Consider the following 16,119-nt stretch of genomic DNA (forward strand, 5'->3'; position numbering starts at 1 on the left):
AAGAAACAGTGACTGCTGGAATAATACCAGGATCGCCAAATCATAAGACAGCGCGACAGAACGTTCGGCTGTTTGACCGGCAGCTCTGCTCGGGCCAGAAGAAGCACACGCGAACTTTGGACACAGCAAGCAGGCACCACTGGGATTCGAACCCAGGATCTCCTGTTTACTAGACAGGCGCTTTATCCAACTAAGCCATGGCGCCTGATGGCGACTGCCCGCGATCGTGCTCAGGTGCAGTTCATTCATCACTTGATCAGACAAACTCGGCAGTGTGCTTTCCGTCTCAATCTTGCTCAGTGAGAATTGCAAAGGAGAGAGAGTTCACGACTCAACATTCTCCACGCAAACGGCACAGAAAAACACAGTCTGCTCTTGTATTCGAGGCTTTCACCTCTTTAAACTGACAGGATAAAGAGGATGTGTCATCCTCTGTGGGCCCATTAAGGGTGTCATTACGCTCAGAGGGAACCTCACACCAAGAGGAAAAGTGTCACTGCAGGGAACTGAGCAGGAGTCAGTGTAAACAGTGAACAGCGAAGGGTGATCCATTAGCACTAACTCTGAGCTTTGTAGCAGCAGCTCTACACTCACTTCCTGCCTCATGCCTCGCGGTGGTCATTGTCTTTCACTTTGATTACACTCCCTCGCTCCAGTTCTCAACTTATTCCCGACCGATAGCAGGTGTCCGCTTAGGACCTGCCCCTTTTAAGAAACGGATTCCCGGGATATCGCCGTCACTCGATCGGGTAGGGTTCACTGCCCCTCCCTGATTACCCGACAGATCAGGGGGATGAGTCACTTTCCTGAAGCCTTGAACTCCTCTGCACGGAGCTCCAACCGTGAGACTGCTAGGGTTGGGGGTTCCAGGACTTTGACCCAGCGATAGTGAAGCGACAGCGAGATCTTTCCAACTCAGAAAGCTGAGATGATAGCAGGGGGATTTGCGGAGGTAGTTTACCCGTGTATCTGCTGCCTTTGCCCTTCTAGATGAATGCAAACAATCACTGGGCTGACTCTGGCAGGATCAGCGGGTGCATTCTGTGCGTAACTAGGAATTCGTTTTCAATCGGATAATTCACAAGAAGAGCAATAAAGCTTCATGACCAGACTGGGAGTTGTATCCAGGTCTGGACTTTGCAAACTCGGATTGCTAAGCAGGGACCCCGCCCACACCCCAGCCCCCCGACCCCACCCCTCAAGTGACGCTGAGAGGAAACCTTGCCAAGTGAGTTGTACACACTGTGGTGACTGTCCATCACTCCATAACCACCTTCAGCAGCAATGTTTCTCTTTCCCTTCTCCAGCAGAAAAACAAAAGACAACTGCACTCCCACTCGAGGAGAAGGAGGATCTAATTTCTGTTGGTGTAAATGAATGAACGGTGACAGCAGAGAATGAGGGTGTTCGGCTGGTGGAGTGTGTGTGCGCGTTTGCCACAGCAGTCCCTGGTAAGTCTGCAGTGTCTCCATCTCACGTCGTTGTTCCCACCGACCTGGGAATGAAGGTGGTCGAAAACTAGTGAATGAGAAGCAGGAGAGCTTGGGGAACAGCGGGAAGAAATTCCAGGTAGAAGAAACAGTGACTGCTGGAATAATACCAGGATCGCCAAATCATAAGACAGCGCGACAGAACGTTCAGCTGTTTGACCGGCAGCTCTGCTCGGGCCTGAAGATGCACACGCGAACTTTGGACACAGCAAGCAGGCACCACTGGGATTCGAACCAGGATCTCCTGTTTACTAGACAGGCGCTTTATTCAACTAAGCCATGGCGCCTGATGGCGACTGCCCACGATCGTGCTCAGGTGCAGTTCATTCATCACTTGATCAGACAAACTCGGCAGTGTGCTTTCCGTCTCAATCTTGCTCAGTGAGAATTGCAAAGGAGAGAGAGTTCACGACTCAACATTCTCCACGCAAACGGCACAGAAAACACAGTCTGCTCTTGTATTCGAGGCTTTCACCTCTTTAAACTGACAGGATAAAGAGGATGTGTCATCCTCTGTGGGCCCATTAAGGGTGTCATTACGCTCAGAGGGAACCTCACACCAAGAGGAAAAGTGTCACTGCAGGGAACTGAGCAGGAGTCAGTGTAAACAGTGAACAGCGAAGGGTGATCCATTATCACTAACTCTGAGCTTTGTAGCAGCAGCTCTACACTCACTTCCTGCCTCATGCCTCGCGGTGGTCATTGTCTTTCACTTTGATTACACTCCCTCGCTCCAGTTCTCAACTTATTCCCGACCGATAGCAGGTGTCCGCTTAGGACCTGCCCCTTTTAAGAAACGGATTCCCGGGATATCGCCGTCACTCGATCGGGTAGGGTTCACTGCCCCTCCCTGATTACCCGACAGATCAGGGGGATGAGTCACTTTCCTGAAGCCTTGAACTCCTCTGCACGGAGCTCCAACCGTGAGACTGCTAGGGTTGGGGGTTCCAGGACTTTGACCCAGCGATAGTGAAGCGACAGCGAGATCTTTCCAACTCAGAAAGCTGAGATGATAGCAGGGGATTTGCGGAGGTAGTTTACCCGTGTATCTGCTGCCTTTGCCCTTCTAGATGAATGCAAACAATCACTGGGCTGACTCTGGCAGGATCAGCGGGTGCATTCTGTGCGTAACTAGGAATTCGTTTTCAATCGGATAATTCACAAGAAGAGCAATAAAGCTTCATGACCAGACTGGGAGTTGTATCCAGGTCTGGACTTTGCAAACTCGGATTGGAACGATCTCGCTGTCGCTTCACTATCGCTGGGTCAAAGTCCTGGAACCCCCAACCCTAGCAGTCTCACTGTTGGAGCTCCGTGCAGAGGAGTTCAAGGCTTCAGGAAAGTGACTCATCTCCCTGATCTGTCGGGTAATCAGGGAGTGGCAGTGAACCCTACCCGATCGAGTGACGGCGATATCCCGGGAATCCGTTTCTTAAAAGGGGCAGGTCCTAAGCGGACACCTGCTATCGGTCGGGAATAAGTTGAGAACTGGAGCGAGGGAGTGTAATCAAAGTGAAAGACAATGACCACCGCGAGGCATGAGGCAGGAAGTGAGTGTAGAGCTGCTGCTACAAAGCTCAGAGTTAGTGCTAATGGATCACCCTTCGCTGTTCACTGTTTACACTGACTCCTGCTCAGTTCCCTCCAGTGACACTTTTCCTCTTGGTGTGAGGTTCCCTCTGAGCGTAATGACACCCTTAATGGGCCCACAGAGGATGACACATCCTCTTTATCCTGTCAGTTTAAAGAGGTGAAAGCCTCGAATACAAGAGCAGACTGTGTTTTTCTGTGCCGTTTGCGTGGAGAATGTTGAGTCGTGAACTCTCTCTCCTTTGCAATTCTCACTGAGCAAGATTGAGACGGAAAGCACACTGCCGAGTTGTCTGATCAAGTGATGAATGAACTGCACCTGAGCACGATCGCGGGCAGTCGCCATCCGGCGCCATGGCTTAGTTGGATAAAGCGCCTGTCTAGTAAACAGGAGATCCTGGGTTCGAATCCCAGTGGTGCCTGCTTGCTGTATCCAAAGTTCGCGTGTGCTTCTTCTGGCCCGAGCAGAGCTGCCGGTCAAACAGCCGAACGTTCTGTCGCGCTGTCTTATGATTTGGCGATCCTGGTATTATTCCAGCAGTCACTGTTTCTTCTACCTGGAATTTCTTCCCGCTGTTCCACAAGCTCTCCTGCTTCTCATTCACTAGTTTTCGACCACCTTCATTCCCAGGTCGGTGGGAACAACGACGTGAGATGGAGACACTGCAGACTTACCAGGGACTGCTGTGGCAAACGCGCACACACACTCCACCAGCCGAACACCCTCATTCTCTGCTGTCACCGTTCATTCATTTTACACCAACAGAAATTAGATCCTCCTTCTCCTCGAGTGGGAGTGCAGTTGTCTTTTGTTTTTCTGCTGGAGAAGGGAAAGAGAAACATTGCTGCTGAAGGTGGTTATGGAGTGATGGACAGTCACCACAGTGTGTACAACTCACTTGGCAAGGTTTCCTCCAGCGTCACTTGAGGGGTGGGGGGGGGGGGGGGGTGTGGGCGGGGTCCCTGCTTAGCAATCCGAGTTTGCAAAGTCCAGACCTGGATACAACTCCCAGTCTGGTCATGAAGCTTTATTGCTCTTCTTGTGAATTATCCGATTGAAAACGAATTCCTAGTTACGCACAGAATGCACCCGCTGATCCTGCCAGAGTCAGCCCAGTGATTGTTTGCATTCATCTAGAAGGGCAAAGGCAGCAGATACACGGGTAAACTACCTCCGCAAATCCCCCTGCTATCATCTCAGCTTTCTGAGTTGGAAAGATCTCGCTGTCGCTTCACTATCGCTGGGTCAAAGTCCTGGAACCCCCAACCCTAGCAGTCTCACGGTTGGAGCTCCGTGCAGAGGAGTTCAAGGCTTCAGGAAAGTGACTCATCCCCCTGATGAATCTGCAAATGTGTTGCTGGTCAAAGCACAGCAGGTTAGGCAGCATCTCAGGAATAGAGAATTCGACGTTTCGAGCACAAGCCCTTCATCAGGAATAAGAGAGAGAGAGCCAAGCCGGCTGAGATAAAAGGTAGGGAGGAGGGACTAGGGGGAGGGGCGATGGAGGTGGGATAGGTGGAAGGAGGTCAAGGTGAGGGTGATAGGCCGGAGTGGGGTGGGGCGGAGAGGTCAGGAAGAGGATTGCAGGTTAGGAGGGCGGTGCTGAGTTGAGGGAACCGACTGAGACAAGGTGGGGGGAGGGGAAATGAGGAAGCTGGAGAAATCTGAATTCATACCTTGTGGTTGGAGGGTTCCCAGGCGGAAGATGAGGCGCTCCTCCTCCAGCCGTCGTGTAGTTGTGTTCTGCCGGTGGAGGAGTCCAAGGACCTGCATGTCCTCGGTGGAGTGGGAGGGGGAGTTAAAGTGTTGAGCCACGGGGGTGATTGGGTTGGTTGGTTCGGGCGGCCCAGAGGTGTTCTCTGAAGCGTTCCGCAAGTAAGCGGCCTGTCTCACCAATATAGAGGAGGCCACATCGGTGCAGCGGATGCAATAGATGATGTGTGTGGAGGTACAGGTGAACTTGTGGCGGATATGGAAGGATCCCTTGGGGCCTTGGAGGGAAGTGAGTGTGGAGGTGTGGGCGCAAGTTTACATTTCCTGCGGTTGCAGGGGAAGGTGCCGGGGGTGGAGGTTGGGTTGGTGGGGGGTGTGGATCTGACAAGGGAGTCACGAAGGGAGTGGTCCTTGCGGAACGCTGATAGGGGAGGGGAGGGAAATATATCCTTGGTGGTGGGGTCCGTTTGGAGGTGGCGGAAATGGCGGCGGATAATACGTTGTATGCGCAGGTTGGTGGGGTGGTAGGTGAGAACCAGTGGGTTCTGTCTTGGTGGCGGTTGGAGGAGCGGGGCTCAAGGGCGGAGGAGCGGGAAGTGGAGGAGATGCGGTGGAGGGCATCGTCGATCACGTCTGGGGGGAATCTGCGGTCCTTGAAGAAGGAGGCCATCTGGGTTGTGCGGTGTTGGAATTGGTCCTCCTGGAGCAGATGCGGCGGAGACGAAGGAATTGGGAATATGGGATGGCGTTTTTACAGGGGGCAGGGTGGGAGGAGGTGTAGTCCAGGTAGCTGTGGGAGTCAGTCGGTTTATAATAGATGTCTGTGTTGAGTCGGTCGCCCGAGATAGAAATGGAAAGGTCTAGGAAGGGAGGGAGGAGTCTGAGACAGTCCAGGTGAATTTCAGGTCGGGATGGAAGGTGTTAGTAAAGTTGATGAACTGTTCAACCTCCTCGTGGGAGCACGAGGCAGCGCCGATACAGTCATCGATGTAGCGGAGGAAAAGGTGGGGGGTGTGTGCCAGTGTAGTTGCGGAAGATGGACTGTTCCACATATCCTACGAAGAGGCAGGCATAGCTGGGGCCCATGCGGGTGCCCATGGCAACTCCTTTAGTTTGGAGGAAGTGGAGGATTGAAAAGAGAAGTTATTCAGGGTGAGGACCAGTTCAGTCAGTCGAAGGAGGGTGTCAGTGGAAGGGTACTGGTTAGTGCGGCGGGAAAGGAAGAAGCGGAGGGCTTTGAGTCCTTGAATGCAAACAATCACTGGGCTGACTCTGGCAGGATCAGCGGGTGCATTCTGTGCGTAACTAGGAATTCGTTTTCAATCGGATAATTCACAAGAAGAGCAATAAAGCTTCATGACCAGACTGGGAGTTGTATCCAGGTCTGGACTTTGCAAACTCGGATTGCTAAGCAGGGACCCCGCCCACACCCCAGCCCCCCGACCCCACCCCTCAAGTGACGCTGAGAGGAAACCTTGCCAAGTGAGTTGTACACACTGTGGTGACTGTCCATCACTCCATAACCACCTTCAGCAGCAATGTTTCTCTTTCCCTTCTCCAGCAGAAAAACAAAAGACAACTGCACTCCCACTCGAGGAGAAGGAGGATCTAATTTCTGTTGGTGTAAAATGAATGAACGGTGACAGCAGAGAATGAGGGTGTTCGGCTGGTGGAGTGTGTGTGCGCGTTTGCCACAGCAGTCCCTGGTAAGTCTGCAGTGTCTCCATCTCACGTCGTTGTTCCCACCGACCTGGGAATGAAGGTGGTCGAAAACTAGTGAATGAGAAGCAGGAGAGCTTGTGGAACAGCGGGAAGAAATTCCAGGTAGAAGAAACAGTGACTGCTGGAATAATACCAGGATCGCCAAATCATAAGACAGCGCGACAGAACGTTCGGCTGTTTGACCGGCAGCTCTGCTCGGGCCAGAAGAAGCACACGCGAACTTGGGACACAGCAAGCAGGCACCACTGGGATTCGAACCCAGGATCTCCTGTTTACTAGACAGGCGCTTTATCCAACTAAGCCATGGCGCCTGATGGCGACTGCCCGCGATCGTGCTCAGGTGCAGTTCATTCATCACTTGAACAGACAAACTCGGCATTGTGCTTTCCGTCTCAATCTTGCTCAGTGAGAATTGCAAAGGAGAGAGAGTTCACGACTCAACATTCTCCACGCAAACGGCACAGAAAAACACAGTCTGCTCTTGTATTCGAGGCTTTCACCTCTTTAAACTGACAGGATAAAGAGGATGTGTCATCCTCTGTGGGCCCATTAAGGGTGTCATTACGCTCAGAGGGAACCTCACACCAAGAGGAAAAGTGTCACTGCAGGGAACTGAGCAGGAGTCAGTGTAAACAGTGAACAGCGAAGGGTGATCCATTAGCACTAACTCTGAGCTTTGTAGCAGCAGCTCTACACTCACTTCCTGCCTCATGCCTCGCGGTGGTCATTGTCTTTCACTTTGATAACACTCCCTCGCTCCAGTTCTCAACTTATTCCCGACCGATAGCAGGTGTCCGCTTAGGACCTGCCCCTTTTAAGAAACGGATTCCCGGGATATCGCCGTCACTCGATCGGGTAGGGTTCACTGCCCCTCCCTGATTACCCGACAGATCAGGGAGATGAGTCACTTTCCTGAAGCCTTGAACTCCTCTGCACGGAGCTCCAACAGTGAGACTGCTAGGGTTGGGGGTTCCAGGACTTTGACCCAGCGATAGTGAAGCGACAGCGAGATCGTTCCAACTCAGAAAGCTGAGATGATAGCAGGGGGATTTGCGGAGGTAGTTTACCCGTGTATCTGCTGCCTTTGCCCTTCTAGATGAATGCAAACAATCACTGGGCTGACTCTGGCAGGATCAGCGGGTGCATTCTGTGCGTAACTAGGAATTCGTTTTCAATCGGATAATTCACAAGAAGAGCAATAAAGCTTCATGACCAGACTGGGAGTTGTATCCAGGTCTGGACTTTGCAAACTCGGATTGCTAAGCAGGGACCCCGCCCACACCCCAGCCCCCCGACCCCACCCCTCAAGTGACGCTGAGAGGAAACCTTGCCAAGTGAGTTGTACACACTGTGGTGACTGTCCATCACTCCATAACCACCTTCAGCAGCAATGTTTCTCTTTCCCTTCTCCAGCAGAAAAACAAAAGACAACTGCACTCCCACTCGAGGAGAAGGAGGATCTAATTTCTGTTGGTGTAAAATGAATGAACGGTGACAGCAGAGAATGAGGGTGTTCGGCTGGTGGAGTGTGTGTGCGCGTTTGCCACAGCAGTCCCTGGTAAGTCTGCAGTGTCTCCATCTCACGTCGTTGTTCCCACCGACCTGGGAATGAAGGTGGTCGAAAACTAGTGAATGAGAAGCAGGAGAGCTTGTGGAACAGCGGGAAGAAATTCCAGGTAGAAGAAACAGTGACTGCTGGAATAATACCAGGATCGCCAAATCATAAGACAGCGCGACAGAACGTTCGGCTGTTTGACCGGCAGCTCTGCTCGGGCCAGAAGAAGCACACGCGAACTTTGGACACAGCAAGCAGGCACCACTGGGATTCGAACCCAGGATCTCCTGTTTACTAGACAGGCGCTTTATCCAACTAAGCCATGGCGCCTGATGGCGACTGCCCGCGATCGTGCTCAGGTGCAGTTCATTCATCACTTGAACAGACAAACTCGGCATTGTGCTTTCCGTCTCAATCTTGCTCAGTGAGAATTGCAAAGGAGAGAGAGTTCACGACTCAACATTCTCCACGCAAACGGCACAGAAAAACACAGTCTGCTCTTGTATTCGAGGCTTTCACCTCTTTAAACTGACAGGATAAAGAGGATGTGTCATCCTCTGTGGGCCCATTAAGGGTGTCATTACGCTCAGAGGGAACCTCACACCAAGAGGAAAAGTGTCACTGCAGGGAACTGAGCAGGAGTCAGTGTAAACAGTGAACAGCGAAGGGTGATCCATTAGCACTAACTCTGAGCTTTGTAGCAGCAGCTCTACACTCACTTCCTGCCTCATGCCTCGCGGTGGTCATTGTCTTTCACTTTGATTACACTCCCTCGCTCCAGTTCTCAACTTATTCCCGACCGATAGCAGGTGTCCGCTTAGGACCTGCCCCTTTTAAGAAACGGATTCCCGGGATATCGCCGTCACTCGATCGGGTAGGGTTCACTGCCCCTCCCTGATTACCCGACAGATCAGGGAGATGAGTCACTTTCCTGAAGCCTTGAACTCCTCTGCACGGAGCTCCAACCGTGAGACTGCTAGGGTTGGGGGTTCCAGGACTTTGACCCAGCGATAGTGAAGCGACAGCGAGATCGTTCCAACTCAGAAAGCTGAGATGATAGCAGGGGGATTTGCGGAGGTAGTTTACCCGTGTATCTGCTGCCTTTGCCCTTCTAGATGAATGCAAACAATCACTGGGCTGACTCTGGCAGGATCAGCGGGTGCATTCTGTGCGTAACTAGGAATTCGTTTTCAATCGGATAATTCACAAGAAGAGCAATAAAGCTTCATGACCAGACTGGGAGTTGTATCCAGGTCTGGAATTTGCAAACTAGGATTGCTAAGCAGGGACCCCGCCCGCACCCCAGCCCCCCGACCCCACCCCTCAAGTGACGCTGAGAGGAAACCTTGCCAAGTGAGTTGTACACACTGTGGTGACTGTCCATCACTCCATAACCACCTTCAGCAGCAATGTTTCTCTTTCCCTTCTCCAGCAGAAAAACAAAAGACAACTGCACTCCCACTCGAGGAGAAGGAGGATCTAATTTCTGTTGGTGTAAAATGAATGAACGGTGACAGCAGAGAATGAGGGTGTTCGGCTGGTGGAGTGTGTGTGCGCGTTTGCCACAGCAGTCCCTGGTAAGTCTGCAGTGTCTCCATCTCACGTCGTTGTTCCCACCGACCTGGGAATGAAGGTGGTCGAAAACTAGTGAATGAGAAGCAGGAGAGCTTGTGGAACAGCGGGAAGAAATTCCAGGTAGAAGAAACAGTGACTGCTGGAATAATACCAGGATCGCCAAATCATAAGACAGCGCGACAGAACGTTCGGCTGTTTGACCGGCAGCTCTGCTCGGGCCTGAAGATGCACACGCGAACTTTGGACACAGCAAGCAGGCACCACTGGGATTCGAACCCAGGATCTCCTGTTTACTAGACAGGCGCTTTATTCAACTAAGCCATGGCGCCTGATGGCGACTGCCCACGATCGTGCTCAGGTGCAGTTCATTCATCACTTGATCAGACAAACTCGGCAGTGTGCTTTCCGTCTCAATCTTGCTCAGTGAGAATTGCAAAGGAGAGAGAGTTCACGACTCAACATTCTCCACGCAAACGGCACAGAAAAACACAGTCTGCTCTTGTATTCGAGGCTTTCACCTCTTTAAACTGACAGGATAAAGAGGATGTGTCATCCTCTGTGGGCCCATTAAGGGTGTCATTACGCTCAGAGGGAACCTCACACCAAGAGGAAAAGTGTCACTGCAGGGAACTGAGCAGGAGTCAGTGTAAACAGTGAACAGCGAAGGGTGATCCATTATCACTAACTCTGAGCTTTGTAGCAGCAGCTCTACACTCACTTCCTGCCTCATGCCTCGCGGTGGTCATTGTCTTTCACTTTGATTACACTCCCTCGCTCCAGTTCTCAACTTATTCCCGACCGATAGCAGGTGTCCGCTTAGGACCTGCCCCTTTTAAGAAACGGATTCCCGGGATATCGCCGTCACTCGATCGGGTAGGGTTCACTGCCCCTCCCTGATTACCCGACAGATCAGGGGGATGAGTCACTTTCCTGAAGCCTTGAACTCCTCTGCACGGAGCTCCAACCGTGAGACTGCTAGGGTTGGGGGTTCCAGGACTTTGACCCAGCGATAGTGAAGCGACAGCGAGATCTTTCCAACTCAGAAAGCTGAGATGATAGCAGGGGGATTTGCGGAGGTAGTTTACCCGTGTATCTGCTGCCTTTGCCCTTCTAGATGAATCTGCAAATGTGTTGCTGGTCAAAGCACAGCAGGTTAGGCAGCATCTCAGGAATAGAGAATTCGACGTTTCGAGCATAAGCCCTTCATCAGGAATAAGAGAGAGAGAGCCAAGCCGGCTGAGATAAAAGGTAGGGAGGAGGGACTAGGGGGAGGGGCGATGGAGGTGGGATAGGTGGAAGGAGGTCAAGGTGAGGGTGATAGGCCGGAGTGGGGTGGGGGCGGAGAGGTCAGGAAGAGGATTGCAGGTTAGGAGGGCGGTGCTGAGTTGAGGGAACCGACTGAGACAAGGTGGGGGGAGGGGAAATGAGGAAGCTGGAGAAATCTGAATTCATACCTTGTGGTTGGAGGGTTCCCAGGCGGAAGATGAGGCGCTCCTCCTCCAGCCGTCGTGTAGTTGTGTTCTGCCGGTGGAGGAGTCCAAGGACCTGCATGTCCTCGGTGGAGTGGGAGGGGGAGTTAAAGTGTTGAGCCACGGGGTGATTGGGTTGGTTGGTTCGGGCGGCCCAGAGGTGTTCTCTGAAGCGTTCCGCAAGTAAGCGGCCTGTCTCACCAATATAGAGGAGGCCACATCGGGTGCAGCGGATGCAATAGATGATGTGTGTGGAGGTACAGGTGAACTTGTGGCGGATATGGAAGGATCCCTTGGGGCCTTGGAGGGAAGTGAGTGTGGAGGTGTGGGCGCAAGTTTTACATTTCCTGCGGTTGCAGGGGAAGGTGCCGGGGGTGGAGGTTGGGTTGGTGGGGGGTGTGGATCTGACAAGGGAGTCACGAAGGGAGTGGTCCTTGCGGAACGCTGATAGGGGAGGGGAGGGAAATATATCCTTGGTGGTGGGGTCCGTTTGGAGGTGGCGGAAATGGCGGCGGATAATACGTTGTATGCGCAGGTTGGTGGGGTGGTAGGTGAGAACCAGTGGGGTTCTGTCTTGGTGGCGGTTGGAGGAGCGGGGCTCAAGGGCGGAGGAGCGGGAAGTGGAGGAGATGCGGTGGAGGGCATCGTCGATCACGTCTGGGGGGAATCTGCGGTCCTTGAAGAAGGAGGCCATCTGGGTTGTGCGGTGTTGGAATTGGTCCTCCTGGGAGCAGATGCGGCGGAGACGAAGGAATTGGGAATATGGGATGGCGTTTTTACAGGGGGCAGGGTGGGAGGAGGTGTAGTCCAGGTAGCTGTGGGAGTCAGTCGGTTTATAATAGATGTCTGTGTTGAGTCGGTCGCCCGAGATAGAAATGGAAAGGTCTAGGAAGGGGAGGGAGGAGTCTGAGACAGTCCAGGTGAATTTCAGGTCGGGATGGAAGGTGTTAGTAAAGTTGATGAACTGTTCAACCTCCTCGTGGGAGCACGAGGCAGCGCCGATACAGTCATCGATGTAGCGGAGGAAAGGTGGGGGGGTGGTGCCAGTGTAGTTGCGGAAGATGGACTGTTCCACATATCCTACGAAGAGGCAGGCATAGCTGGGGCCCATGCGGGTGCCCATGGCAACTCCTTTAGTTTGGAGGAAGTGGGAGGATTGAAAAGAGAAGTTATTCAGGGTGAGGACCAGTTCAGTCAGTCGAAGGAGGGTGTCAGTGGAAGGGTACTGGTTAGTGCGGCGGGAAAGGAAGAAGCGGAGGGCTTTGAGTCCTTGAATGCAAACAATCACTGGGCTGACTCTGGCAGGATCAGCGGGTGCATTCTGTGCGTAACTAGGAATTCGTTTTCAATCGGATAATTCACAAGAAGAGCAATAAAGCTTCATGACCAGACTGGGAGTTGTATCCAGGTCTGGACTTTGCAAACTCGGATTGCTAAGCAGGGACCCCGCCCACACCCCAGCCCCCCGACCCCACCCCTCAAGTGACGCTGAGAGGAAACCTTGCCAAGTGAGTTGTACACACTGTGGTGACTGTCCATCACTCCATAACCACCTTCAGCAGCAATGTTTCTCTTTCCCTTCTCCAGCAGAAAAACAAAAGACAACTGCACTCCCACTCGAGGAGAAGGAGGATCTAATTTCTGTTGGTGTAAAATGAATGAACGGTGACAGCAGAGAATGAGGGTGTTCGGCTGGTGGAGTGTGTGTGCGCGTTTGCCACAGCAGTCCCTGGTAAGTCTGCAGTGTCTCCATCTCACGTCGTTGTTCCCACCGACCTGGGAATGAAGGTGGTCGAAAACTAGTGAATGAGAAGCAGGAGAGCTTGTGGAACAGCGGGAAGAAATTCCAGGTAGAAGAAACAGTGACTGCTGGAATAATACCAGGATCGCCAAATCATAAGACAGCGCGACAGAACGTTCGGCTGTTTGACCGGCAGCTCTGCTCGGGCCAGAAGAAGCACACGCGAACTTTGGACACAGCAAGCAGGCACCACTGGGATTCGAACCCAGGATCTCCTGTTTACTAGACAGGCGCTTTATCCAACTAAGCCATGGCGCCTGATGGCGACTGCCCGCGATCGTGCTCAGGTGCAGTTCATTCATCACTTGAACAGACAAACTCGGCATTGTGCTTTCCGTCTCAATCTTGCTCAGTGAGAATTGCAAAGGAGAGAGAGTTCACGACTCAACATTCTCCACGCAAACGGCACAGAAAAACACAGTCTGCTCTTGTATTCGAGGCTTTCACCTCTTTAAACTGACAGGATAAAGAGGATGTGTCATCCTCTGTGGGCCCATTAAGGGTGTCATTACGCTCAGAGGGAACCTCACACCAAGAGGAAAAGTGTCACTGCAGGGAACTGAGCAGGAGTCAGTGTAAACAGTGAACAGCGAAGGGTGATCCATTAGCACTAACTCTGAGCTTTGTAGCAGCAGCTCTACACTCACTTCCTGCCTCATGCCTCGCGGTGGTCATTGTCTTTCACTTTGATTACACTCCCTCGCTCCAGTTCTCAACTTATTCCCGACCGATAGCAGGTGTCCGCTTAGGACCTGCCCCTTTTAAGAAACGGATTCCCGGGATATCGCCGTCACTCGATCGGGTAGGGTTCACTGCCCCTCCCTGATTACCCGACAGATCAGGGAGATGAGTCACTTTCCTGAAGCCTTGAACTCCTCTGCACGGAGCTCCAACAGTGAGACTGCTAGGGTTGGGGGTTCCAGGACTTTGACCCAGCGATAGTGAAGCGACAGCGAGATCGTTCCAACTCAGAAAGCTGAGATGATAGCAGGGGGATTTGCGGAGGTAGTTTACCCGTGTATCTGCTGCCTTTGCCCTTCTAGATGAATGCAAACAATCACTGGGCTGACTCTGGCAGGATCAGCGGGTGCATTCTGTGCGTAACTAGGAATTCGTTTTCAATCGGATAATTCACAAGAAGAGCAATAAAGCTTCATGACCAGACTGGGAGTTGTATCCAGGTCTGGACTTTGCAAACTCGGATTGCTAAGCAGGGACCCCGCCCACACCCCAGCCCCCCGACCCCACCCCTCAAGTGACGCTGAGAGGAAACCTTGCCAAGTGAGTTGTACACACTGTGGTGACTGTCCATCACTCCATAACCACCTTCAGCAGCAATGTTTCTCTTTCCCTTCTCCAGCAGAAAAACAAAAGACAACTGCACTCCCACTCGAGGAGAAGGAGGATCTAATTTCTGTTGGTGTAAAATGAATGAACGGTGACAGCAGAGAATGAGGGTGTTCGGCTGGTGGAGTGTGTGTGCGCGTTTGCCACAGCAGTCCCTGGTAAGTCTGCAGTGTCTCCATCTCACGTCGTTGTTCCCACCGACCTGGGAATGAAGGTGGTCGAAAACTAGTGAATGAGAAGCAGGAGAGCTTGGGGAACAGCGGGAAGAAATTCCAGGTAGAAGAAACAGTGACTGCTGGAATAATACCAGGATCGCCAAATCATAAGACAGCGCGACAGAACGTTCGGCTGTTTGACCGGCAGCTCTGCTCGGGCCAGAAGAAGCACACGCGAACTTTGGACACAGCAAGCAGGCACCACTGGGATTCGAACCCAGGATCTCCTGTTTACTAGACAGGCGCTTTATCCAACTAAGCCATGGCGCCTGATGGCGACTGCCCGCGATCGTGCTCAGGTGCAGTTCATTCATCACTTGAACAGACAAACTCGGCATTGTGCTTTCCGTCTCAATCTTGCTCAGTGAGAATTGCAAAGGAGAGAGAGTTCACGACTCAACATTCTCCACGCAAACGGCACAGAAAAACACAGTCTGCTCTTGTATTCGAGGCTTTCACCTCTTTAAACTGACAGGATAAAGAGGATGTGTCATCCTCTGTGGGCCCATTAAGGGTGTCATTACGCTCAGAGGGAACCTCACACCAAGAGGAAAAGTGTCACTGCAGGGAACTGAGCAGGAGTCAGTGTAAACAGTGAACAGCGAAGGGTGATCCATTAGCACTAACTCTGAGCTTTGTAGCAGCAGCTCTACACTCACTTCCTGCCTCATGCCTCGCGGTGGTCATTGTCTTTCACTTTGATTACACTCCCTCGCTCCAGTTCTCAACTTATTCCCGACCGATAGCAGGTGTCCGCTTAGGACCTGCCCCTTTTAAGAAACGGATTCCCGGGATATCGCCGTCACTCGATCGGGTAGGGTTCACTGCCCCTCCCTGATTACCCGACAGATCAGGGAGATGAGTCACTTTCCTGAAGCCTTGAACTCCTCTGCACGGAGCTCCAACCGTGAGACTGCTAGGGTTGGGGGTTCCAGGACTTTGACCCAGCGATAGTGAAGCGACAGCGAGATCGTTCCAACTCAGAAAGCTGAGATGATAGCAGGGGGATTTGCGGAGGTAGTTTACCCGTGTATCTGCTGCCTTTGCCCTTCTAGATGAATGCAAACAATCACTGGGCTGACTCTGGCAGGATCAGCGGGTGCATTCTGTGCGTAACTAGGAATTCGTTTTCAATCGGATAATTCACAAGAAGAGCAATAAAGCTTCATGACCAGACTGGGAGTTGTATCCAGGTCTGGAATTTGCAAACTAGGATTGCTAAGCAGGGACCCCGCCCGCACCCCAGCCCCCCGACCCCACCCCTCAAGTGACGCTGAGAGGAAACCTTGCCAAGTGAGTTGTACACACTGTGGTGACTGTCCATCACTCCATAACCACCTTCAGCAGCAATGTTTCTCTTTCCCTTCTCCAGCAGAAAAACAAAAGACAACTGCACTCCCACTCGAGGAGAAGGAGGATCTAATTTCTGTTGGTGTAAAATGAATGAACGGTGACAGCAGAGAATGAGGGTGTTCGGCTGGTGGAGTGTGTGTGCGCGTTTGCCACAGCAGTCCCTGGTAAGTCTGCAGTGTCTCCATCTCACGTCGTTGTTCCCACCGACCTGGGAATGAAGGTGGTCGAAAACTAGTGAATGAGAAGCAGGAGAGCTTGTGGAACAGCGGGAAGAAATTCCAGGTAGAA

At 52.3% G+C, this 16,119-nt stretch overlaps 8 non-coding genes across 8 annotated transcripts; 1 reads left to right on the forward strand and 7 right to left on the reverse strand.

The window, feature by feature from the left end:
* Positions 1 to 131: 131 nt before the first annotated feature.
* Positions 132 to 205, reverse strand: trnat-agu (transfer RNA threonine (anticodon AGU)). The gene has a single exon. It is a non-coding gene; the product is annotated as a tRNA-Thr (tRNA).
* A 1,499-nt stretch (positions 206 to 1,704) lies between these two features.
* Positions 1,705 to 1,777, reverse strand: trnat-agu (transfer RNA threonine (anticodon AGU)). Its single transcript has one exon. It is a non-coding gene; the product is annotated as a tRNA-Thr (tRNA).
* A 1,651-nt stretch (positions 1,778 to 3,428) lies between these two features.
* Positions 3,429 to 3,502, forward strand: trnat-agu (transfer RNA threonine (anticodon AGU)). Its single transcript has one exon. It is a non-coding gene; the product is annotated as a tRNA-Thr (tRNA).
* Positions 3,503 to 6,753: 3,251 nt separating this feature from the next.
* trnat-agu (transfer RNA threonine (anticodon AGU)) lies at positions 6,754 to 6,827 on the reverse strand. Its single transcript has one exon. It is a non-coding gene; the product is annotated as a tRNA-Thr (tRNA).
* Positions 6,828 to 8,327: 1,500 nt separating this feature from the next.
* On the reverse strand, positions 8,328 to 8,401 carry trnat-agu (transfer RNA threonine (anticodon AGU)). Its single transcript has one exon. It is a non-coding gene; the product is annotated as a tRNA-Thr (tRNA).
* Positions 8,402 to 9,901: 1,500 nt separating this feature from the next.
* On the reverse strand, positions 9,902 to 9,975 carry trnat-agu (transfer RNA threonine (anticodon AGU)). The gene has a single exon. It is a non-coding gene; the product is annotated as a tRNA-Thr (tRNA).
* A 3,125-nt stretch (positions 9,976 to 13,100) lies between these two features.
* trnat-agu (transfer RNA threonine (anticodon AGU)) lies at positions 13,101 to 13,174 on the reverse strand. The gene has a single exon. It is a non-coding gene; the product is annotated as a tRNA-Thr (tRNA).
* A 1,500-nt stretch (positions 13,175 to 14,674) lies between these two features.
* Positions 14,675 to 14,748, reverse strand: trnat-agu (transfer RNA threonine (anticodon AGU)). Its single transcript has one exon. It is a non-coding gene; the product is annotated as a tRNA-Thr (tRNA).
* Between the last annotated feature and the right edge of the window lie 1,371 nt (positions 14,749 to 16,119).

Source organism: Hemiscyllium ocellatum, chromosome 26 (genome assembly GCF_020745735.1).
Source record: "Hemiscyllium ocellatum isolate sHemOce1 chromosome 26, sHemOce1.pat.X.cur, whole genome shotgun sequence".
Taxonomy (NCBI): domain Eukaryota; kingdom Metazoa; phylum Chordata; class Chondrichthyes; order Orectolobiformes; family Hemiscylliidae; genus Hemiscyllium; species Hemiscyllium ocellatum.